Below are 26481 nucleotides of genomic sequence, written 5' to 3' on the forward strand. Positions count from 1 at the left end.
CATGTTGACATTTCTAATGCACATGATAGTATTCCAACTACTGATCATAGTAATGATTCCACAGATGTTATACATCTAGTGCATACTGCTGTAAATACAAATGCTAATCTTTACCCGGAGGTACGGGTTGTTAAGGGTAAAACTAACCAATCACAAAATAAATCTATGCAATCACAGCATAATAGTGAGTCTGTAGTTAGACCGAAAACAACTACCCCGCAATTAGGCTCTGACTCTAATGAACACCCTCAGTTGTCTTTTCCCCTGCCAGTGAGAACGGAGAAGAACATGTATCGTTCCCGTTCAATGAGCAGAGGAAGACAGAAGAGGAAATTTTTGGAAGAATACACACCTCAGAAGACCCTGAGGAAAATGTGGACAGGCAAACGCTAGTCCACAATATTTCCAACACTATTTTAACCAAAGATGAAATCCTACTATTGAATAAAGGTCTAAGTTTCATCCCTAGATGTCAGAGTCAGTTGACTGATACTGTTATGGACCTCAGGCTATTCTGCAGGAATGTTATGCTAAAACTTATATACAAAGACTCTACCAATAGTAATTTAGAGTTTAAGTTTAAGAATTTGAGCGAATTTATACCCAGTAATCATCCATTAGTTGAAGCCTACCTAAAACTCACTGAGGAAGAACTACATAGTTATTATGATAACAGAACAGATAATAAATCATGCTATAGGAGAGACAATCTCACATATAGTGAAAGAAAAAGTCTCAAGAAGCTACAGGATGATCCGAACATCATTCTCAGACCCGCTGACAAGGGTGGCAAAATAGTTGTCATGGATTCATCTGACTACACTGATAGGATGGTATCTATGTTAAATGATGTATTTTATGAGCAAGTCTCAGTTCATTACATAGAGCATACTATTAAATATGTACAAGATACTATAAAAGATATTTACATGGGTCAATTAATAGATAAAGATCTATATGGATATCTCACTATCCCTTCTCCGACTATACCAGTCATACACGGTCTCCCAAAAATACACAAGGACTCGGATAATCCTCCTATGAGACCAATAGTTTCAGGTCGAGGTTGGGTGACAGACCATCTGTCTGTATATATTGAGAAGCATCTTAGATCTGTTTTAAACAACAACAAGGTAGTTTTAAGGGACACCAAACAGTTTTTAATTGACTTATATGATTGTACCAAAGATTTAATGATTACACTGGACTACATTTTTGTCACGTTTGATATACAGTCCCTTTTCACGATAATACCGAATGAGTTGGGCTTGACATATGTTGCAGATTACTTAAAAGAACATAGTGATTACCCTTCTGTAACCATCGATCTAATTGTGCATTTCCTAGAGCTAGTCCTGGAAAATAATCTTTTTATGTTCCATGACAGCATTTACAAACAGAGGGATGGCGTAGCTATGGGCACACCATGTGCCAATAGCTATGCCAACATGTTCCTGGCCTACTGGGAGAAGCACATACTATTTTGTGAAGAGATGTTTAAACAGCATGTCATTTTCTATCGACGCTTTGTTGATGATTTATTTGTTTTGTGGAAGGGCTCACTAGACCAACTTCACAGTATGCTTACCATCATGAATAATTTGACAACTTGTCTCAAATTTACCTGATAGGATGGTAATCCTAAACATTCACTGTATAGGATTGACTTTTTAGACATGTATATTGAAAGACTTCATAACAATCTTATAAATACAGGTGTATTTCGGAAGAGCTGCCACAGCAATACTTTACTGCTTAGATCTAGTATGCACCCACCCCATGTTTTCATAAATATCATGAGAGGCCAAGCAATCAGAGCATCAAGGCTGAATCCTCTAGATGATGGCTTTGAAACTGAACTAAATGGCCTTAAAGACAGGTTATCTACTAGGGGTTATGGCATTAGGGAGATAAACACACACCTGAATGATATACATGAACTAAGACATACTAGGGGTGAACCTTATTTTGGACCGCATGAATCTATAACAGTCCCAAATAGTCATATTGAACGATCACAATATGTTAAGTTTATTACATATTTTTCGTCAGACCATTTAGAAATCAGAGAAATTATTAGAAAACATTGGGAAATCCTACATGTGGATGATGACCTTAAACTGATAGTTGGTGAACAACCAGGGTTCTTGTATAAGAATAAAAACAATTTAAAAAGGAAGTTATGTTACCCCACACCTAGTTTTAGAGATAGGAAGGAAGGATGTACTAAGCCCCTGGACATTGCAATTTTTGCTCTTATATAGATAGTACTCCCCATTTCTTCCATCCAGACCTACAGAAAAGTTTTTATATATCTGCAGAGGCTAACTGTATGACACAACATGTTATTTATCTAGCTGTCTGTCAAACATGTTCCTCATTCTACGTTGGGAAGACTAACCGCCCACTGAGGGATCGAATGAGGGAACACGTTTACCAAATGAGAAAGGGCACAATACATAATGCTGTGGCCAAACATGTTATGATGAACAATACACATCATGTATTTTTATTTAAGGTACTGGAGGTGATTACTCCTAATCCAAGAGGTGGGGATACTAAAGTCTATACAGAGGGCAAAGAAACAGAATGGATCATATTACTAAAAGCAGATAAAGGATGTGGCCTGAATGAAAGGGCCTCAATTAGACCTAAATTAAGGCAGAGAAGGAATATTAAGTGAACCAACTGTTTTAATATGTCTTAAGAGCACACTTGTTTTTATTTTGTCTATATTTGTTTTTATAGATGTTCCTAAAACATGCTTTTTTATACAAGATTTTCACACATGCTTTTTGAATGCTATATACATTTGATTCTTTGCATTTTATTCCATGTATTTTTATTGCAACAGTTCTTGTCTCTTTAAAATTCTTTGGAATGTTTTACTAATTGCTTGCCACTGATTGGGAACCGTATATATGGTGAAAGCAGTTTTAGTGTTTGTCATAGATCTGAAGAAGCATCACTGCGAAAGCGCTTATCTCTCTGTCAGTTGTTTGTGGATTAAATATTTCTTTTTACAAGTTTGGATCCTGCTTTATTTGACCTGGCATAAAAGGGTTTGTACCTGCTCACGCTTGGCTGTTACTTCTTTCTGATTAGATAAATATATGATAGATAGATAGATAGATAGATAGATAGATAGATAGATAGATAGATAGATAGATAGATAGATGGAGATAGATATCTAGCAATGTGTGTGTGTGTGTGTGTGTGTGTGTGTGTGTGTGTGTGTGTGTGTGTGTGTGTGTGTGTGTGTGTGTGTGTGTGTGTGTGTGTGTGTGTGTGTGTGTGTGTGTGTGTGTGTGTCTGTGTAGATTTATGACATTTCATTGAAAGCACAGAGGATCAACCCTCAAATATAAAAGATCTAAACTCAAAAAAATGGAATGGAACAAAAAAAAATCAAAAAGCTTTTTCTTTTAAGGGGGAAGCCCGTCTGCACCACCAAAATGCACTGCTAATTATATATACAAATATGAAGAAATGGCAAAATCCCACTTCCTGCTGTACTATGATTTCCCACAACCAGCTGCTGGCACTTCCAAAAATCATACATTTTCAATATAAAATTCTGGCAGAAAATGAATTTGATCATTTGCTGACTCGACCAAACATGCACCAATGATCCATTCATCTGAAATCTTAGGATTTTGGATAAATGGAGCACTCAACAGCATTCTGCAGTCATTCATTCTGACAGTGTGAATGACAACCACATATATAGATAGGTAAATAGAAAGATACATAGACTCCATGCCAAAAATGTTGAAAATTCTTCATATTGTACCTTCATCATTTTGTAAACACAAAATCGTGTCACTGGAATTTACCCTTCCCCACTGTTGTGCAATCTTGGAGTTGGTATACATAATTAGCAGGAGATGGCGGGGTACACAGGGGCTTGTTGTCCCTGTATAACATAGGTTTCAATTTCATTTTCTGCCTTCAGTATATTGAACCACATGACTCCATGTCAAAATGCTGAAAGTACAAAATGTCAAAACACAAAATGTTTAAACCTACCTTATGTGGGGAAGAAGAAGGGCACACTCCCACCATCTGCTAATGATATAATAATATATAGATATATGTACACCAGTTCTGGGATCCCACCATTGTGGGAAAGGATTATAATATACAGATATATGTAGACCAGCTCTGGGATCCCACCGTTGTGGGAAAGGATTATAATATACAGATATATGTAGACCAGCTCTGGGATTCCACCGTTGTGGGAAAGGATTATAATATACAGATATATGTACACCAGCTCTGGGATCCCACCATTGTGGGAAAGGATTATAATATACAGATATATGTACACCAGCTCTGGGATCCCACCATTGTGGGAAAGGATTATAATATACAGATATATGTACACCAGCTCTGGAATCCCACCATTGTGGGAAAGGATTATAATATACAGATATATGTACACCAGCTCTGGAATCCCACCATTGTGGGAAAGGATTATAATATACAGATATATGTACACCAGCTCTGGGATCCCACCATTGTGGGAAAGGATTATAATATACAGATATATGTAGACCAGCTCTGGGATCCCACCATTGTGGGAAAGGATTATAATATACAGATATATGTACACCAGCTCTGGGATCCCACCATTGTGGGAAAGGATTATAATATACAGATATATGTACACCAGCTCTGGGATCCCACCATTGTGGGAAAGGATTATAATATACAGATATATGTACACCAGCTCTGGAATCCCACCGTTGTGGGAAAGGATTATAATATACAGATATTTGTACACCAGCTCTGGGATCCCACCATTGTGGGAAAGGATTATAATATACAGATATATGTACACCAGCTCTGGGATCCCACTGTTGTGGCAAAGGATTATAATTTACAGATATATGTACACCAGCTCTGGGATCCCACTGTTGTGGCAAAGGATTATAATTTACAGATATATGTACACCAGCTCTGGGATCCCACCATTGTGGGAAAGGATTATAATATACAGATATATGTACACCAGCTCTGGGATCCTGCCATTGTGGGAAAGGATTATAATATACAGATATATGTACACCAGCTCTGGGATCCTGCCGTTGTGGGAAAGGATTATAATATACAGATATATGTACACCAGCTCTGGGATCCCACCATTGTGGGAAAGGATTATAATATACAGATATATGTACACCAGCTCTGGGATCCTGCCATTGTGGGAAAGGATTATAATATACAGATATATGTACACCAGCTCTGGGATCCCACAATTGTGGGAAAGGATTATAATATACAGATATATGTAGACCAGCTCTGGGATCCCACCATTGTGGGAAAGGATTATAATATACAGATATATGTACACCAGCTCTGGGATCCTGCCGTTGTGGGAAAGGATTATAATATACAGATATATGTACACCAGCTCTGGGATCCCATCGTTATGGGAAAGGATAAAGTCCATTTTTTCACTTTTAAGATTTTGTGTTTTCGACATTTTGTACCTTCAACAGTTTGTCTTGGAACCACATGGGTCTCTGTAACTTTGTCAAATGGTACTTTGGTTGATATCTGTTTAATTGGCACAATATGGCCGACACACATGTGAGATTGGCAATCCCTGGGTAGGGGAATACACCTCATTCCCTGGGGACTGTGTTATCTTGGAGTTAGAATATATAATTAGCAGGGGGTGTGGGGGTGCAGGGGGGCTGGTCCCCCTACATAAAATGATGCTTTCTTTGTTTTTTTTTAAGTTTTTCCATGTGCTAAGATGAATTGTCAGCTGATGCATAGTAGCGTGTTGACGTGCATATTGTTGATCAATTTGTTTCATCATATTGCACGTCAACATAAATGGTATTCGATCAATTTAAGTAGATCCATATAGATATATAAACACATTAGCAGATATGAGCACTGTAAACATATGCATTCTTTAACATTTTCTGGGATGTAGAACAGAGTTTTGATCTAAAATGTTAGAAGTAGTTAAATATAGCTGTTGAAAAAAGAATAAAAACAAACTCAATTTTACAAAATTGGAATATGTGTGAAGAGTATGGTGCATGATGGTATATGAATTTCTCCAGATCTTTTGGGTTTTTAGTACCGTGTGTGATGGTCCTGCACTGGCCCAGTAATCAAGGAGACTCAATCCTCACCACTGGCAACAGTGAGGCACATATACACTGGGAGGATGACAAGTACACACACAGTAAAGTGCAATTTCTCTTAAGAGCACACAAAGATCACAGTCAGTCTGGGGCTGGTTTCTACCTCTTTATCCAGATCTCCAATAAGACTCCACACTGCACAGCTATAGGACTGAAATCTCAGCTGAGTGGCCAAACCAAGATCTCCAGTACCCTCTCTGTCCTACCAGTGCTTCATGTTCCTGCCCAAGTAGATGACACACACAGTCCCTGAGATCTGATTTATATACACACACCCACACACAGAAGCACACACACACACACACACACACACACACACACACACACACACACACACACACACACACACACACCTGGGAAATGTTGGCACAGGTTTACTAGCTATGCCTCCTTCTGCCCAGTAGTTTTCACTGCCACCAGCCAACTCTTAACAGCTACTTTAGTGTTGTTAGCAAAGGGTGTCCAATCCTACTCTGTAATGTTAATATTAATCCAAATGGCAGTCTGACCAAGAGCAAGGCTATTTAGTAGTGGCCTGTACAGTGTCACCAAATAGATATGCAAGTACACTAAGAGCTTAAATATCTCTAAACAGACCAGCCACAGTTAAAATATTTAAATATATTTAATAATAAATAATAAAATAACAAGACAGTACTCAGTAAGTATTCAGTTACATCAGAGTTCAAAATCACAGGAAATATTTAAAACAACATTGCAGGACAGTCTCAAATTAATAAAGAAAACATCTAAGCTGCACTTTGCTATATTCCTATCTGAATCTAAAAGAGTTACTATGCCCTAAAAACTTACTTACAGAACAACAAGCAGGCAGACGTGGTGATGAGTGGATGCCCTCTCTCTCTCTAGCTCTCTCTCTCTCAGTGAGTTCTTAAATTATCAAATATTACTGCTGGGTTAGCTTGGATGACATCACTTTTTGTCACCTGACTTTAGTTCCCAAGCTAAACCCCATTGTCAGAAGCTACTGACATTTTAGCATCTCCCTGTGAAAAATACATATCTCTCAGATCTTTGCAACTGCTGGAAAACATAAAACAATAAAACACTTACAAAACAATGCAGAAGGCACTCTAGTTCTAGACATCCTGTCTCCTTGCTGCATTGAAACTAAATTTTATAGCACAATCATAAAACAATTTAATTCAACTATTTTCTTGAAGTTTTGCAAGTTAACCCTCTATGTTCTAGTTCCCACTGTTAAAACATGTACATTTACACATGTACAATAGTTTATATACAATTCTGCTCTAATCCAGCAGGGCACACTGTCTTCACACATCCAGGCTCAGCACTGTACAGACCCTGTTCAACACACACTTCTGTACCAGCAGTTTAATATATACATAACATATAGCTCTAACACATTTGTAAGACAACCATATGAATCATGTTGATATTCACAAATGACATGATTATTTACAAAATTCCAGATAGCTGGGCTGGCAGTATCTCCTTCTGTCACACTTCTATATAAATCATATTAATATTCACAAATGACATATAATTATTTGCAAACTTCCAGCTAGCTGGGCTAGCAGCATTTCCCTTTGTCACAGAGGACATGAGGGGAATGGACCCCATTCCTAAGTCAAAGTACAATTAAAGTTCATGAAATTAATATTGTTTCATTCTATGATGTCAGCCAAAAGTGCTGTTTGCAGCATCCGCAATATGCCCAGTAATGACTCCTTCTGCAAGTCGTATGGAGTTACATGTGTTGGTAGCTTATTTAAATAGGATTGTAGACTTTTTTGTATGATCTGTTGCTCCTATAACTGTTGGAACAATATGGGTATCTTTCTTCCACATTGCTCTTGTTTCTGCTTGCAAATCCTGATATTTTATGACTTTGTGTCTCTCTGTGTGCAGGACACTGTAGTAACTGGGTGTGGCGATTTCAATGATAAATGCTACTTTTGCCTTTTCTTGGACCACGATGTCTGTTTTTCTAGTATCTATATTTTGAACTGTTGGCAATAGATGATACCATGTGATGTAGATTTCATCATTTTCTGTTATGTTTTGTGGCTCATGTTTCCAGTGTTTTTCAGCTACTTCAGTACCATGTTTGCACAATCCCCAGTACAACAGTCTCACCGCATTATTATGCCTTTCAGTATACAGTCCTTCTGCCATTAGTATGTCGCAACCAGCAATGAGGTGTGCAACTGTTTCCAATTCTGTTTTACAAAACTTATGTTTGTCTGTTTCTCCCAAATGTTCAATGGACTTTGTAAACTAAAGTGTAAGTAGCCCACTGTCTTGTGCCGCCAATATTAATCTTTCATCTCTTGGTTTAAATTGCCTCTCCTTAACAGTTCCTACGTTCATTCCTGATCAATGTGAGGCTCTTCCAGACATTTTCTATAATTGCAACTATATTTATGTTTTTTCCACATTTCTTGCCTTCTCATCTGGTCCTTCACTTTATAGATTTTCTTTTGTTTTTTTTGGCACATTCAGTTGCTGCCTGGTTTTTATCCACTTCTGGTTTGATTTCCATTCTTGCTTGACATTGATATGCTTCTGCTAAATTAAGCAGAGAAGTCATCTTAGATTTATTCTCCTCATGTTTCAAAACTTTCACTACATTTGGATCTTGTAAGGTCAGTAGATATGTGTGGAGTCCCAGGATTGCAGATCTGTACATGTAATCAATTTCAAGAAGCCCCATCCCTCCTTCGGAATGGGGAATGTATAATCTTGGTATACACTGATTTTTATAAATCATTTGGTGAGCATGAAGCATCCTTCTTGTTTTAATATCCAATCTAGCCAACACTTTTGGGGGCCAGTCAATCACTCCAAAACTATAAGTTAGGACAGGAAGAGCAAATTGATTTATAGCTTGGATCTTGTTCCTAGATGTCAGTGCTGTTCTCAGGATTAAAGTCTTCTAAAGTACTCCTTACTGAGTTTTATTTGCATTTGTTCATGTTTTATTGCTGATCCTTCATAAATTCCTAAGTATGTATACACTCACTCTTGCTCAAGTTCTTTTATATCACATTCTTGTCCCAAACTGATGTTTTCCTGGTGCTGCGGTTTTCCTTTTATAAAGGTTGCTTTTGCACATTTATCAAGACCAAATAACATTCCAATATCATCTGAAAAAGTTTTGACAACCTGCAGCTGTGCTTTCAATTCCTCATCTGATAAGCTATACAGTTTTAAATAATCGACAAAGAGAAGATGAGAAGTCATTAGACTTTGTTGTTTTCTAGGAGCTAGATTGTAGCTATGGCCTAAGATGTTAAGTAAACAGCTTAATGGATTAATGGCAAGGCAGCATAGCGACAGTGACAGAGAGTCACCCTGGAATATCCCCCTTTGAATTTTTATCCCTGGGATAATAATCTGTCCTTTATCATGGCTTAATTGCAAAGTGGTCTGCCATTGTTTCATGGTTACTGTAATGTAGTCAATCAATGTAGGGTGTATCTTATACATTTTTAAGAACTCTTTTATCCATGAATGTGGGATACTATCGAATGTTTTTTTATAGTCAATCCATGCCATACTTAGATTCTTCCCCTTTTTACCATTCTCCACTATAACTTTATTTAACAACAAATGATCCTTTGTATATAATCGGTCTAATGAGTGTCGAGTATAGGGGGAAAATTACCTCTTTTTTCCTGGATGAGAACCTTTTTGTGATGAGATGTGCCACGTAGAAGGATTTCCTGACTACTGTGGCAATGTGATTATCAAAGGAGAGACTACTGTCCACCTGAGTCCCAAGGTCTCTTATCACACATTCAGCATTAAGTAGATTGCCACCTATGTGGTAGTTCATGGGTACAGAGTTTTTACCAAAGAGGATAACAATGCACTTTTTGGCATTGAGCTTGAGGCCATGGCTCTGACACCAGGCATCTGTCTCAGTGAGGCCCTTCTGTAGGATGTCGTCATCATTTGGGGACTTGATTATGGCTCCTAGCTTGCAGTCATCTGCGAACTTCATTAGCCAAAAGCCTTCTGTGTTAGCCAGTACTTCATAGAAGTAGACACCAAACAGGAAAGGTCCAGGACTGAACCCTGTGGTACTCCACTTGTCACTGGTTTGAAGTCAGATTTGGAGTCTGCAACTTTTACAGTGTGGGTTCTGTCAGTGAGCCAGTTGGCAACCCATCCTGTGACGTAGGGATTTATACCTAGTTTAGTGAGTTTAGCTATAATTCCAGAATGGGGGATGGTGTTGAAAGCCTTGGTGAGTTCAAGATAGGCTGTGTGAACCACCTTACCCTCATCTATGGCCAAAGAAATCGATCAGGTTCAGGAGGCATGATCTGCCTTTCACAAACCCGAACTGGGTGGGGTCCAGAGTTTGGAGGTTACCAATGTCATTGTTTATGAGTTCCATGATGATACGTTCCATGGCCTTACAGACCAGGCTCATCAGGCTAAAACGGCAATAGTTCCCGGGATCAGTGGTGGCTCCGCTTTTGTGGAGTGGGACAACTGTTGCTGTGCGCCATTCAGTGGGCACATAGCCTGATGTGAGCCTATGATTGAGCATGGTACTTAGGTGGAGAGCCAGTTCATTCTGAAGTTCATGTAAAACGCAGCCTGGGATGTTGTCCGGATGCTGTGGTTTTGACTTTAGAGAGTACAGCTTTTACCTGCGTATTTGTGATTACAGGGACTCTGCATTCTTTCTGTATAGATATGGGCCCTTTAGGGTTGAGAGGGGGGTAAAGTTAGCACTGAACCTATCTGCCAGGACGTTGGCAATATCAGTTGATTCTGTAATTTTCGTACCATTGTGCTGTAACTCAGAGCAGATCTGGGTGTTGCCTTTGAGATTCTTGACATAGCTATAGAATGCTTTGTGGTTGTCCCTAGAATCAGTGACGATGTTGTTGTCATAGCTAGCTTTGGAGGATCTTATAAAGGATCTCAGCTTCTTGCTGAGGCTGACCAGGGAGCTCCTCCACTCATGGGATTTTACTCTCTTTTGCAACAGTTTCTTCCTTCTTTTGTAGAGTTTGTTTATGGCCGGGGACTACCAGATTGGCTTCCTTTTTTTGGAGGATAGTGTCTTGGTTCTGTTTGGGATAGCACAATCCATGCACTCGTGTAAGTGCTTATAGAGTGCATTTGTGTAGGATTCAGCAGTCGTAACTGTATTGCTCATCTGCATGGGTGTCATGAGGTTCGCCACTTCTGTCTTAAGAAACATGAAGTTGGCTTTGGAGAAATATTTTACTGTGGTTTCCTTAATGGGGGGGGGGGTGGGGGCAGGATGTGGATATCTAGGGTGATTAGCTTATGGTTGGATCTGTCCAACGAGGAGTTGACATCAGATGTGGAACACCGGTCACTCATGTTGATAATGGCTAGGTATAGAATAGGGGGTGTGGATAAGTTGATCCAGGGCACTGGAATTTATGAATTCCAGAAAGCGCTGAGTGAAGGAATTGGTACAGGAGTAGTTTTCCCAGTTAATGGTGGGGTAGTTGAAATCGCCCATTATTAGGGTGTTTGGTTGAACCCTAATATTTTCCAGTAAATCAAGAAAAGAGGAGTGGGAATCCTGGGGCATGGTGGGGGATCTGTAGCAAGCTACAATTTAGATTGCAGTTTTGCCCAGAGTTAGTTGCACTTGGATAACCTCAGATGCATTATGCTGAGCAGACAACCTGGAGGTGTGGATATCCTTAATGAATATGGACACACCTCCACCTTTGATGTTCCGGTCTAGGTTAGAAGGCCAAAAAGTGTGGTATGGGTTATAGCCTGGTAATACAGGGGTGCTCAATGGAGCCATGAACCAGGTCTCAATTACTGCACAGATATCGATGTTCTCCATTTTAAGGAGTGCCTTGAGGGAGTGCATTTTGAGATTTAGACTTCTAGCATTGAGTAGCATTACCCTCAGTTTTTGCTTGCCTGTTCCTGTTATGGTGGTGAATTTGTTATTTGAACCTTGCCTAAAAAAGGTACTATAGGAGTGTCAAGAGCCTTAGCCAGTATCTGGAATCCCAGGGGTGACAGGTGCAGGCCATCTCTGACAAAGCATTGTGGTCTGTCGACCATGTCGTCCCAGGCAGACAGATACTGGATTCCCTTAGAATGACATCAGAAGCTTAGCCAACTGTTGGAGTCAATCATTTTGTCCTTGTACTGCAGTATCATTCTGGCCAATGGCAGGATGCTACTCAGGGCTAGGGCCATACCTGCCTGGGCTACAAGATTAGAGTGCTCTTCCATGTCTCTTTTCATATAGACCAGGGAGGTACGTCTCAAGTCATTCACACCAACATGGATAATGACAGAGTCATATTTGTACTTGTTGTGGAGTGACCTGAGTGCGTGGGTTATGTGGCGATCCTGGCACCTGACACGCAGCTGACAGTAACCTTCTCCTTGTTTAGCCTGGTGAGTGGGACATCAGTGTGCCTGACTATAGAGTCACCTATGACTAGTGTGTTGGGTATGTTGTTTTGCCTTATGAGCTGTGGTTGAGTGGCACACTGAGTCTGTGGGCTATGTGTCATTTGGGTTGTGTTGGGGGGTGGAGGTTGCTTGCATTTCTGCTTTGGAAGTCTCTGTTGCATGAGCAGATTATTACTGAGAGCCTCCGCAAATGTTTTTGTGTTTCTATGTGTGGATTCTGGTGGTGTAGATTTAGTGGGTCTATGTGATGAGTGTGGTTTGGTGCAAGTGTTTACTTTCTCCTCTTGACTGTTAAGTTCAGTCTTGGTTGGAGAGAGCTTTACCTCCAGTTTGGCAAGATAAGTGCATCTCTCACAGGTTGTAGTGTTTGTTGGTAGGAGGAGAGGGTTTTTGGTGTACATGAGGCAATTGCTACATTGCCCCAAGATGCCCAGATTCATCAAATATACAGGAGAGAACACTGGGAGCTGACCCTTGTACATGCCTGAATAAAAAAAATATTTTCCTCTAGACAAGTGAGTACAAGAGCTGTTTTTCTCTAAGCAAGTGAGGAAAGTAAGTACAAAAACTGTTTTCCTCTAGGAAATGAGAGAGGCTGAGTGCTGTAGTATATCTCTCTTCCTCTCCCATGTCCATATTTCTTTTTTATATTTTTCAAATATCTCTAGGTTTTGTTGTTTATATTTTCACACTTCCTCAAATGCATCGGTTTCCAAACAAATCAGAGTTTCTTGATCTATAAACTGTTTTTCAAAAAACTGTTGTATTAATGAACACAAATTTAATTTATTTGAAACTTCTGACAGTTTTTCTTGTGGAAGTATTTTTCTTTCCTCTAATTTCTCTCGCAATCATTTTGTATATCTTGTGGCTGGAAATTCTGGGCTTCTTACTTCATAGTAGCAATACATAATTTTTTTCTTATCCTCAATAGTCCACTCTATCGTCTTTATGCCTCTTCTTTGGCCAATCAATTTTTGTGATTTTTGGACTGCTACTTCCTTCTAAAACAGGGAGGCCATCTTCCCCCTGGGCCTGACTTAGCCCCATTGTAGGAATGTTTCCGTATTTTGAGGATTCTACACTGTCATTTTTTTCAGTCCTGGCACCAGCACACCTACCAGGATTGGGCTCTTTTTTTCCTGGGTCTTGTGCACCCAGCTATCTTTTTTGTTTTTGAATTACTTCTGTGATTTTGTGAAAAACAGGGTCCACCTCACGAAGGTACTCACCAAGACTTGAGGATGAATTCAATTTCAGCACTACTACCCTCCTTTGCTCGCTGACTTTTCATTTTTCCATTAGGACCCCTTCAGATTTGTCATTGAGGCCCTACTTATGGTGTGGTATAATGCAGGCCGTTTTCCATTGTCCTGGAAACACTTGAAAACTTAATTTGTTTCACAGACCCTGCAGTCAAATTATCACAGGCTGAAAGAAATGTTAGGAGTAGGTCATCTGCTCCTGATTAATTGCAGCTAGTTGTTTACTTTGGACATTTATTAATCTTAGGGTAATTATCTTGTGAAATTAACACTTGTTATAAAAAAAAATTCCATTCCTGGTCCTTCATCTGTTGCTAAAAGTTCTCAGGTTTGGTTCTTGACCAATGTGCCTTCTGTTTGGAATCTCTATGCCCTCCTTGTATACATGTGGGCTTATTTCCAGCACTAAAGTTTCTTACCACATCTGGACATGACAACATGAGGTAGGTGGACTGGAGACTTTAAATTATGTTGAAGTACATGAATGTGATATGGAAGAAAGATATGGTAGCCTACTTCAATTCCCTTCTTACCTAGAAAGCTTTGCTCATGGACTATCCATAGGGTAATTTCAGGAGATAAATGTGACTTAGCAGCACTGGATGGCACTGCAGAGCTGCTGGTCAGAAAGTTAATACAATAGTCCATAAATATCTCGAGTTTTGTTACCAGGTTTTCCTCTTATGTTGAGGAAAAAGGGTACAGTGCTTTTTGTCTCCACCTTTCAGGCAGTTAACTTCTTTTTATAACATTATTGGCTACCCTACCAGGGTTTCTTGATTCTGATGCAAATAGTTTGCCTTTTTTGATTTTGTTTTGGTAATGGCTTCTAACTTGGCAATCCTATGTTTTATTTCTGACTTTCTATGCTTTCCAAGTCTCTCTGCGAAGTGCAAAGGATCACTGTATTTCTGGTGGGAGCTCTGGGGATTGAGTGCCCTTGGCCAAATTAGACTTAACAGAGTATAATTTGTTTTTAATGACAGTAGACTAGTTCTGTGTGACAGACTCAGCTGATTTTTAAGATGTTTTGAAATGCCTACTAACTAGTCTTCACTTGGTTAAAATATACATGGGATGTGATTGCTTTTGTTGTTTTAATGCTCTTTATGTGATTATGTTCTCTTGTAGGCCTTTGCCTTTAACTAGATGATAGTCTGTATATATATATATATATATATATATATATATATATATATATATATATATATATATATATATATGTATATATATATATATATATATATATATATATATATATATATATATGGCAAGTGCCACAATAGGCCCTGGCTCCCGCGCAATCCTGATTTGGGTTAAGCAGTTAATGAATGATAGCAGACAGGATTAGAACTCATGATTAAGGGTGGGCAGTCAGGCTTCACCCCATTCCTAATCCCAACCAATAAAGGTGCTAGTCATCCTTTCCCCAACAGTATCACTATGAAACACACGCACACACATGCACACACACACACACACACACACACACACACACACACACACACACACACACACACACACACACACACACACACACACACACACACACAAACACTAAAGCTATCCCTTGCATACAGTTGCAGTAACCCTAACGGGAACACACACACACACACACACACTTGACCAAAGTGCCAAACTTTTTAATGTAAGCAAACGTTTTGGCACTACTACCTACTCCCACTTGGTTTACATTCAGTGTTGCAGAACAGGATTCTTCCAACACTTGATAGCTACTCCAATCAAATAATCAATCAATCAAATCAATTCTCACACAAAAACTGCATTTGACAAGGCATACATTTAACCTACCCACATACATACATAGACAAAAAGCTAGTCTATTGAAGTTAATTGTAACTTCAGTACAAAGACAGCCTAAATGTTGACAAAAAATGGTTGACCAAAATAGAAAATTCACAGTTCAATATGCATGCTCCAAAAATAGCTATGGAGCATGTAAACTAAAAACCAATGTGTTTTACAAGCAATGCCATCACCACTCCCTTCTAATTTATTATACCAGCCCAATGATCATTCAGTTCCGAGGAATGGCCATATTCACCCTACTTCACAACCTGGAAACATCAAAAATCTGGACAAAGGCCAATGAAAAGTAGGTAGAACTGGCCAAAACCGGTGTGCTGATTAACATACAATTTGCATACATAAATATGTAGTCCCACCCCTCCAGTGAAATTTGGATACCAATAGTCAAACGCAAATTGAAGAACAGGCAGAATATTAATCCTCATATATATGTGCATGTATATGTGTGTGTGTGTGTGTGTGTGTGTGTGTGTGTGTGTGTGTGTGTGTGTGTATATACACACACACACACACACACACACACACACACACACACACACACACACACACATACACACACAAACTTGCACATGCACACAGTCAGCCATGGACACCACAGCACACACAGATGTAAAATAGGAAGATTTATGTTTCTAAAGAATTCTTAGGCATGGGAATTTTATAATGTAGGTGTAAGCACAGGATTATCATGCTCTGTTTCTGTGTAAGCACAGGATGATTATGCTGTCTACTCTTAATATAACAACCATTCTTTAAAAGCACCAGAGATAGTCAACATACCAACATGCAAAATCCCAGGTAAATATACCCTGACTAGATCAGCCTTGGATATAACTCCAGTACTTGTAACTTTGAAATTCATTTGATGGCAATAGATTCATTTATTTTCCAATGACAGTACAATTGTAAATGATCTGTGAATGGTTATCTATAAACAATTAAAGGATATAAACAGAACTGACAATCCAATCAAAAAATCCCCGAACTGCACAGTATTAAGTGGACTGCAGGCAATATGAACTTTATGTATATAATGACAGATGCCAGTTGTAGTTTTCCCAAGGGCATTTTTACTCCTTAATTTCTAATGACAAGAAACATTTTAAAAACACAAGGCACATCAACTGAAGTTTTACATTTCACTAAGTAAAACTCTGAAGTTCAAATTTAAGTGTTCAACTATTAACAACTGTACTAATGAATAAAACAGAAGTAACATACAAATTAATCAAGTACAGTAAATAAACTTGGAGCAAACCATATAAATCTGTAAGAGGCAAAATCACGTCATAAGGCAGGTATGTGAATTGTTAAAAATTAAAGTGAGTCCTAAAGGCACATTTTATAAACCCCATAAAGTTGTATAGTATAAAAAAGATCCACTATGTTTTCTGAATGCCACATGCCTCAGATCTCAACTGCCTAGCAAAATATGCATGAAAAACAGACAGTCTGAGTATAGAAACCCTTGAGCAGACAAAACTTAGCAAACAAATCGGACAACTTGCATTTTGTTTACATGTTTATATTTCTTTTAAATTTGTCACTGAAGCAGATAGCCCTCCTGTAATTTACTCTGATCTCCCCTCCTGCAATCCACCGATCTCCCCTCCTGCAATCCACCATTCCCGCACACCATCCCACAGTCCCTACCCACTCCAGTGTCTCTGCTTACTTCTGCAATGCAATAGTACAGCCCCTCATTTGCAGGAACTGCAATAATACTATTTAAACTAAAGGAAAAAAGAGACAATGGTCGTTACTTTTCAGTTCCGTTTTTTTTTCTTACCTGCAAGGAACCGGATGAAGTTATCGAGCTGACGGAGAGCAATTTTCTCTTCCTGAGATTCCTGATTGCTGTACAGTACTGTTCTGATCCTGGATCTGGGTCTCTGGGCTCTGCTTTGGGATAGAATTCCTGGAGTTGCAGGGCTGCAGGCTGCACACTAGCAGAAGGTGAAGCAGAACACAGAAGTTTAACTTAACTTTACTTAATAAATATTAAAAGAAAAAAACAGCTTTCAAATTCCTGTCCTTTTCCACTTGTTATGTGCTGTGCTGCATATTAGACTTTGGGCCCCACCATAGCTCTCAACCTTCCATGTCCAAAATGAGGAACACTAGCCCTCATAATGTGGAACAAATGGGCAAAATGTGGAACACATACTAATGGCTTACTAACAACTTCAACTAGGAAGGCCATAGGATGGTTAAAATATGCTGGTTTTACTTATAAAGGTGATCTTTTAATGAATGAATATGATCCATTTCTGTTTACAATGGATTTAACTTAAAAAAAATTACTAATACTGAATGTGTGACAAAATCTTTCAATGTGGAACTTTGAGGGAACTTCGAGGAACATGAACTTTTTAAGACCCCAAATGAGGTATGTTCCTCGTAATGAGGTACACCTGAGAGGTATGGGCCCCACTAGTCTATGAATGTACTAGTTAACGTAAATAATAATAAAAAAAAAAAAAAAAAAAAGGTAAACAAACAGTCCGAGCCAAGCAAGCCCTATTCCAATGTCTACTTCATGAAGCTGACGTCATCATGCAAACCCTGCATGTGATGACATCCAGCAACAACTTCCAAAAAAAAAAAAAAATTTAAAAAAAAAACGGGAATTAAAGGGTCACTCGGGAATCTGTGGCTTCCCATTACTTGGACCTCAAAACTGGTAATTACAGAGGAATTTGGTACGGTTGAGAGATCTCACAAAAAAGTTGATTAGCCTTCCTCCTAATGACCAAATTCAACAGGAAGGAAAGTTGTTTACTAAAACAGCTGTCAACTAATCTTAGGGTTACCAGATAGATGGATAGCTAGATAGTTGCATTACTATAATCCTATGATTATCTTTTCTGTTGCCAGTACTTGGACCAATAAATATACCTCAGTTCTGAGTTAATACACCCTACAAAATGGCAGTCCCATTTCAAGAAATCGGAAGACTGCATGCTCTGTAAATTAGCTTATTTTTTCTTTACATGTCAGTGCTGCAAATCTTTATCCCTTGTATGAACCAAGGACTTGGGTGGTGGTAAGACTCATTTGGTTATTTGCTCTAAACAGTTTGCTGACGTTCCAATTCCTACCTTACAGCAGTTCTTGTTTTCTAAAGAAAAATATATACATTATCTCTTTTACAAAAAATTCAAGTGACAACTAAATATAGTATGTTTCTTGAACCGGCTTGATTTAGCATATTGTTTTATACTTCATTAAATGACCACATGGAAACAGTTGTGTTTATTTTCAGTAAGAATGAAGCCTTGTGTAATTTGCTTTTTTTCTTAACAACGCGCGACTCATCATTCCTAGGATCTAACAACACGACTCATCATTCCTAGGCTCTATTCATAACATATAAAGTAATGACAGTTCAGAAAGTGATTTATCATTTCCTTGCATCCCTTATGAATGAATGCCTGCTGGACATGCATGTGGAAATTAGGGTTTGCAGATCAGCTAATCAATGTGAGCAGCTATGGTGGCTGTCAGGTCCACCCACGCAGTCCGCCACAAAACTGCATGACAGCTAAGGGTAGCATCTGGAGACTGCAGGCCAGCAGGGGGATAATAAGTACTGGTCAAACACTGAACAAAAATATGTGGGGTATTGGGAGGTTTAGGAACTTAGAAGAGCTACTCGGTTGAGGCAGATTAGCATTCCCTGCCAAGAACTATCAGTGGGAAAGAAAGACAAAGAAATTCACTTACGTTATGAAATCTTGAAAACATGACAGGATGACAGGACGAAATGTAAAACTCCAATGCTTTTTCCAAATTTAGTTTCCAGAGAGTATAAATCTGACTACTTTTCTACAGACTCAGTTAAGAGGTTGTCTTAGTACTCCCTCTAGTGCTCATTGTTTATATAACAGCACTGCAGAATTTCAAAGTAATTCCTTTACTGTGTAAGCAGTTTTTAACACAAATGCCTCATTTTCAGGTGTAGCACCATATCCCAGGTCTCCTTAATACTTATAGCAAAAGATAAGCAAAAGCCAAATGGCTCAAATACTTCTAAACAGTAATAAAAATAAAAAAAAGCGAGCCACCAATGCAGTATTTGCGTGATACACAAGTTTATTTAACATTATACAACGACTCCCTATTAATATTCAAAAACTTGCATGCTGATTGGTAGCTTGCACGTTGTAAATCTGAGTTATAGTAATGGAAAAAGGTCAGGTCGCCCGGACTTTTTCCATTACTATAAATCTTTTTTTACAGCAACGGAGAACGCAAGATCTCTGTTGCTTCACACTGTCTCGCTATGTTAAACGAGTTTAACATAGCGAGACAGCTTTAAAAAAAGCAACGGAGATTCTCCGTTGCTTTTTTTAAAGCTATCTCGCTATGTTAAACTCCTTTAACATAGCGAGACAGTTTGAAAAAGCAACGGAGATCTTGCTTTCTCCGTTGCTTTTTTCAAAACTGTCTCGCTATGTTAAATAGGTTTAACATAGCGAGACAACTTTAAAAAAAGCAACGGAGATTCTCTGTTGCTTTTTTTAAAGCTGTCTCGCTATGTTAAACCCATTTAACATAACGAAACAGTTTGTAAAAAGCAACAGAGATCTTGCTTTCTCCATTGCTTTTGCCCACAGCTCTGATGTACTGCGTGGGCATATGCATGCGCAGTACATCAGAACTGCCTCAGAATACCAGACAGCTGCTGAAGGGCAGCAAGGAGGCATTATACAATGCCATTATTTAAGAAAAGTAATTATTTTTAATTATTATTTTAAAAAGTAATTATTTTTAATAAACTACAATCCACTCTGCTACATGCCCCATGAAGGCTCAGTGTCTCTCTAACCGAACACCACTCTTACGTATTCCACTGCGGTACCACCTTTAACATTCTTGTAGGAAAAGCGCAGTCCGGGTCTGAACTGTCTTCAAACAACTACAGTTAACTTTGAACCTAACACCACTCTTACATATTCAACTGCGGTACCACCTTTAACATTCTTGTATGAAAAGTGCAGTCCAGGTCTGAACTGCCTGCAAACAGCTACAGTTAACTTGAGTATGTGTCTACCTGTTTGGGCCAATATTCATTTTCCCCTGGAGAGCACTCTGCTTTGGCTTGTAAGCAGCGCCCCCACCACCACACACACACACACACACACACACACACACACACACACACACACACACACACACACACACATCTTCCACTTTCTCTTATTCCCTTCTGTTAGCAAATAGTATCCATAACTGATCAATACTGTGATGTTCGTCGTCTCCCATTGCTGCAGTCCTGACAAATGGGTACTCCGCTGCCCACCATCGGCCCGAATACCAAAGGGCTAGAACTGGCGTCGGTCACGGGCGCCTGAGACTGACGTAAGTACTTGTCAGTACAAATGCGCATGACCGACGCCATAACCTCAGTCTTTCTTGCCGCATGGTCCTCAGCAGAAGCAGTTTTTGCAAGTGCCGTTCTGCATTCTGGAACTGTCGGTTTTCGAGTTTCAGACCGGATACCAAGTTGGCTAAGTACCCTGTTGGGAACATTTTTTGTCTTTTTCTTGCCTCAGTGTTGCCGGATGTCAGAAAAAGTTAATAACTGTATTTCTTGTGGGAAACAGATTCCTCATAGGGATTACCATTCACTCTGCATTCCTTGTTTAGGGCCTGAGCACGACGTTGTTGGGTGTCGCTTTTGTGCTACTTTTAACAAGCGTACTATTAAACGTCGGTTGGACTGTGCTAGGCTGGTGTTTGGTAAGCGTTGTAATTATAACATGCCGTCGGATTCTCCGACGACTGGTTCTTCTAAGAAGCGCAAAGATAAGTCTTTGCGGTCCAAACAGGATGAGGCGTCCACTCCGGACGTCAGTTCTGTGGAACCACTGACTGCTTCAATGGCTCCCTCTGACAGTTTACCAATGTGTCTAGGGGAGCCTTTGTTAATGCAGGAAGTGGCTTCTCCTGTGTTAGGCCAGGCTGAGGGTGCTTCTTTGTTGTCGGTGGCTTCCTCCCCTCATAGGGTAGTTAGACCTCCTCCTTCTCAGGGCAAGGGCCATTCTAAATCTAAGTCTATCCCTGCTGGTGCTGATCCCCAGGGTCCAGCTCCTAGGAAGCACATGTTAAAGATGGCTGAAGATTTGATTACTTTAATTAGGGGTTCCATGCCCCCCCCCTGTGAAGCGGCCCAGGATAGACACAGAGTTGGAGGGTCTGGTTCAGTCTTCCAATGAGTCAGATTCCTCTGTGGAAGAGCTTCAGGATTTCCCTCCCTATTCTGATTCGGAGGCTGAGGACGCTACTCCCTCTGTGGCCCCTCCAGAAGATTTTTCTTTCTCTGAAACTTTGCATTCCATGAGGGAACATTTCCAGTGGGATGGCCAGGATTATTCTGATTCTCGTAAAAGGCTGAGAGAATTCTTGTTTTTACCTCAGCACAGGCCTTTGGCTATTCCCCCTGTGCTGGATGTTGTTCAGGATGTATTTTCTGAGGCTGCCCTTAACCCAGATTCTCTGCCCCCTGCCCCAGTTAAACCAGATAGATACTACAGGGTTCGGAAGCTCACAAGTACTTGTATAAGAGTCCTAGGGCTGATCCAGAAACTATTTCTCAAGGCCCCAAAGGTGTTAAGGCTTCTGTGGTTAAGAATCCGGTTCCTCTGGACAAGGATGCTAGGGCCCTGGATAGGTGGGGTAAAAAAACTGTATACCTCTTCTACTTTGGCTATGAGAGCTTTGAATTGTCAATTTCATATGCTCAGGTATCAGAATTATTTGCTAAATCAATTGAAATGTAAAGTGGATGCTTTGTCTGAAGGTGTTGACTGTAAGGAGCTTCAGGATTTAGTGCATGCTTCAGACCAGGTTGGTAAGCATTCTTTGCAGTGTGGTTTTGATGCTTTACAAGCTTCTTCCAGGGTGGCTGCTACTAGTTCTGTTGTTCGCAGACATGCCTGGCTTAGAGATCAGTCCTTGTCAGAGCATGTTAAGGCTCGCATTATGGATGCTCCTTTGCAATCTGATGTTCTTTTTGGCCCTCCAGTGGAATCAGTTTTGAAAAAGATGGAGGAAAAAGCTAAGTCTATGCAGACGGTAAAGGACTTCTTACAGGTTCAGCCCCCTAAGTTCAGTAGGAATTGGCCTGCTAGGGGATGGTCTTTTCCCTCTTCGGATTTTCATTACTAGAGGCAGGTCGAGGCGTGGTAGAGGTAGGGCTTCTTCTCAGGGCCCTGTTACTTCTAGGCCTTTGAATTCTTTTACCCCTTCTGCTGGGGTGGGCAGGGGTCAGTCCTTTCAAAAGCAGTCCCAATGACCTGTGTCTTCAGCTGCCGGACTCTGCTTTGCTGGCAGCTCCTCTAGGGGGAAAACTGGGACTTTTCAAAGGGAATTGGCATTTGGTTACCCAAGACAAATGGGTATTGGACATTATAACTCGAGGCTACAAGTTTTATTTTCACACATTCCCTCCTTTCAAAGGTATGCCGGATGTGCCTCATCAGCAAAGACTGGAAGCGCAGGCACAGATTTTTTCTCTGCTCCGGTTGGGAGCAATACAGGCAGTTCCTTCTGTGGACAGAGGCACGGGTTTTATTCCGTCTTTTCTTAGTGCCAAAGAAGGGAAATACTTGGAGGCCCATTCTGGATTTATCCATTCTAAACACCTTTCTGGAAATTCAAGATGTTGACACTGCAGCAGCTGTTGCCTATGCTAGGCAGAGATCACTGGATGGTGACTTTGGATCTCAAGGAGGCCTATCTTCACATTCCTATCAGGCCCAGTTGCAGGAAATTCCTGAGGTTTCGGACTGGGAATTTGCATTATCAGTTCTCTGCATTGCCCTTTGGCTTATCTACTGCCCAGGGTATTCACAAAAGTCCTGGCTCCAGTAATAGCTTTTCTCCGGCTAAGGAATTCAAATTTATCCTTATCTGGACGATTGTTTGATACTGGCTCAGGGCAAGCACGAACTTCTTCGACATCTGCAGTTTGTGATGACAGTTTTCAGATGCCTAGGGTATTCTGTGAACGAAATAAAGTCCAGTCTAGTACCCTCACAGGAGATGTGTTTTCTGGGTGTGAGACTGAATACAGCTACTCAGATGGCATCTCTTACCCCGGACAAACAAAGAAATCTTCACCTATACTTCCAACAGCTATCCGTAATGTCCAGGCTGACTGCAAGGACAGTCCTTCAAGCCTTGGGGTTCATGGCATCTTGCATTCTAGTACTTCCCAATGCCAAACTGCATATGAGGAAGCTACAGTGGTATCTCAAAAGCGTTTGGACTCAACACAGCCACGATTTGGATACTGTCATTCGGATTCTCCTTGCATTCAGAAAGAATTTGTGTGGTGGGCTCAGGAATGTCACCTAAACAAGGGACTCTCTGTGACCCAACCGGAGGCAAGTCAGATATTAACGACAGATGCCTCGAGTCAGCCTGGGGAGCTCATTTCAAAGGAAAATGGATTCAAGACCTTTGGCCCCGGAGTTGCTTCACTTGCATATCAACATGAAGGAGATGCTGGCGGTTCAATTTGCCTTATAAGCATTCAAGGATCTACTCGACCGGGACTGGTGTTGATTCGAACAGACAACACAACTGTCATGTGGTACATCAACAAGCAGGGGGGTACTCATTCTTACCCTCTTTGCAGACAAGCAATGCTGTTATGGGAAACTGCTTTAGATCTGCACATCACTCTTCGAGCACAGTTTCTGCCAGGAGCACAAAATTCGTTAGCAGATGTTCTGAGCAGACAGATGGTGGATCCTCACGAATGGAAGTTGGATCCTCAGGTATTTCGTCAGTTGACCATGGCTTGGGGAACTCCAGACATAGATCTGTTCGCTTCTCCTCTGAATTCCCAACTGCCTCTGTTTTGCACAAGGCTGTTTCATCCGAAAGCCTGGAAAATAGATGCACTATCCTTCAGTTGGAGCAACCTTCACGTGTATGCCTTTCCTCCTCTGCCTCTTCTTCCACAGGTACTGTTGAAAGTCAGGAGGGACAAACCTTGCATGATCCTTATAGCGCCGGATTGGCCTCGTCAACATTGGTACCCTCTGCTGAGGAGCCTAATTCACGGGACACCTTGGCCATTACCGCGGATTCCTCACTTATTGTCTCAGGAAAACAATCATTTTCTCAATGTCAGGGTGCAATCCCTACATCTGACAGCCTGGCGCATTCAGTTTTAGAGGATGAGGGCCTTCAGCTCCCTCAACAAGTTTTGGATGTCCTTTTGGAAGCCAGGCGTCCTAGTACTTGGAAAGTTTATGCTGATAAATGGAAGAGATTTTTTCTTTGGAGTTCAGCTAAAGACCTTGATGTCACGTTGCCTAATTTGAGTTGTACTTTGCAATATTTGACTATGTTACTGGACAAGGGTTTGTCCTTCTCTTCTATAAAAGTACATGCTGCAGCTATTTCTGCTCACTATGATGGTGATCCTCTTTTATTTTCACATCCTTTGCTTAAACAGTTTCTTAGAGGGGCAAAGAATATAAGACCCCACGGCTCCTACTCCTGCCTGGGATCTTAATTTTGTTTTGGAAAAGCTGACTCTGCCTCCTTTTGAACCTGCAGCTACGGCTGAATTGAAGTTGTTGTCCTGGAAGACTGCTTTTTTATTGGCTGTTACTTCTGCTAGAAGGGTGTCTGAATTACAGGCTCTCATGGCAGTGGAACCTTTTCTGATTTTTCACCAGGACAGAGCTTCCTTGCGTACTAATCCTACTTTTCTGCCTAAGGTAGTTTCTAATGTGGCATTGAACCAATCTATACATTTGCCTACTTTTTATGCTAACCCCCAAAATGAAGGGGAAAGAGTTTTGCATTCTTTGGATGTGCATAGGCAGTTACGGTATTATTTGTTCAGAACCAATGAGTTCCGGAGATCTCAACAGTTATTTGTTTCATTTGCTGTGGCTTCAAGTGGGAAAGCTGTCTCGAAACAAACTATTTCCAAGTGGATCGGCCATTGTATTGCTTTTTGTTACTCTCATCATGGTAAGGAGGTTCCAGTTGGGATCAGGCCTCATTCTACTAGGGCTACGGCCACCTCTACTGCTTTTTGAGAGGGTAGCTACGAAAGACATTCTAGAGGCAGCTACTTGGAGTTCTGTACATACCTTTACAAAGCATTATCATTTGCCTCTTTATTCTAGGTCTAGGGCTGGGTTTGCCACTGCAGTCTTACAGGGCATGTCTGCAGCTCCTCCTGCTATTTAGTTGGCCAGCCTCCTTTTTCCGTTGCTCTGGGATTCTACTCATTTGTCAGGACTGCAGCAATGGGAGGCAGAACATAGTACAGTTTTGTACCTACCATAAATGTAGATGCTCGAGGATCTCCATTGCTGCAGTCCTATTTTCCCTCCCTCCTTCCCCCTTTTTCTTTTTACGTTGGGGTTTTTTGGGTGGTGTTTTCTTTTTTGCATTCTGACGTCTGAGGCAAGAAAGACTGAGGTTATGGCGTCGGTCATGCGCATTTGTACTGAAAAGTACTTACGTCAGTCTCAGGCGCCCGTGACCGACGCCAGTTCTAGCCCTTTGGTATTCAGGCCGATGGTGGGCAGCGGAGTACCCATTTGTCAGGACTGCAGCAATGGAGATCCTCGAACATCTACATTTATGGTAGGTACAAAACTGTACTTTTTTGTTAATTTAAACTATGACCACAGTGGCCTACTGATACAAGGTTATCCTGTTTTTCCACCTGAGAAATTAAGAAATTACTTACAGTTTCAGAGCAGTCCTTGGTCAATTGTGATTGTTTCTTAACACATACTTGTCTTTGATTT

The sequence above is a fragment of the Protopterus annectens genome, chromosome 9.part0 (genome assembly GCF_019279795.1).
Source record: "Protopterus annectens isolate FY-2018-M chromosome 9.part0, PAN1.0, whole genome shotgun sequence".
NCBI classification, from domain to species: domain Eukaryota; kingdom Metazoa; phylum Chordata; order Ceratodontiformes; family Protopteridae; genus Protopterus; species Protopterus annectens.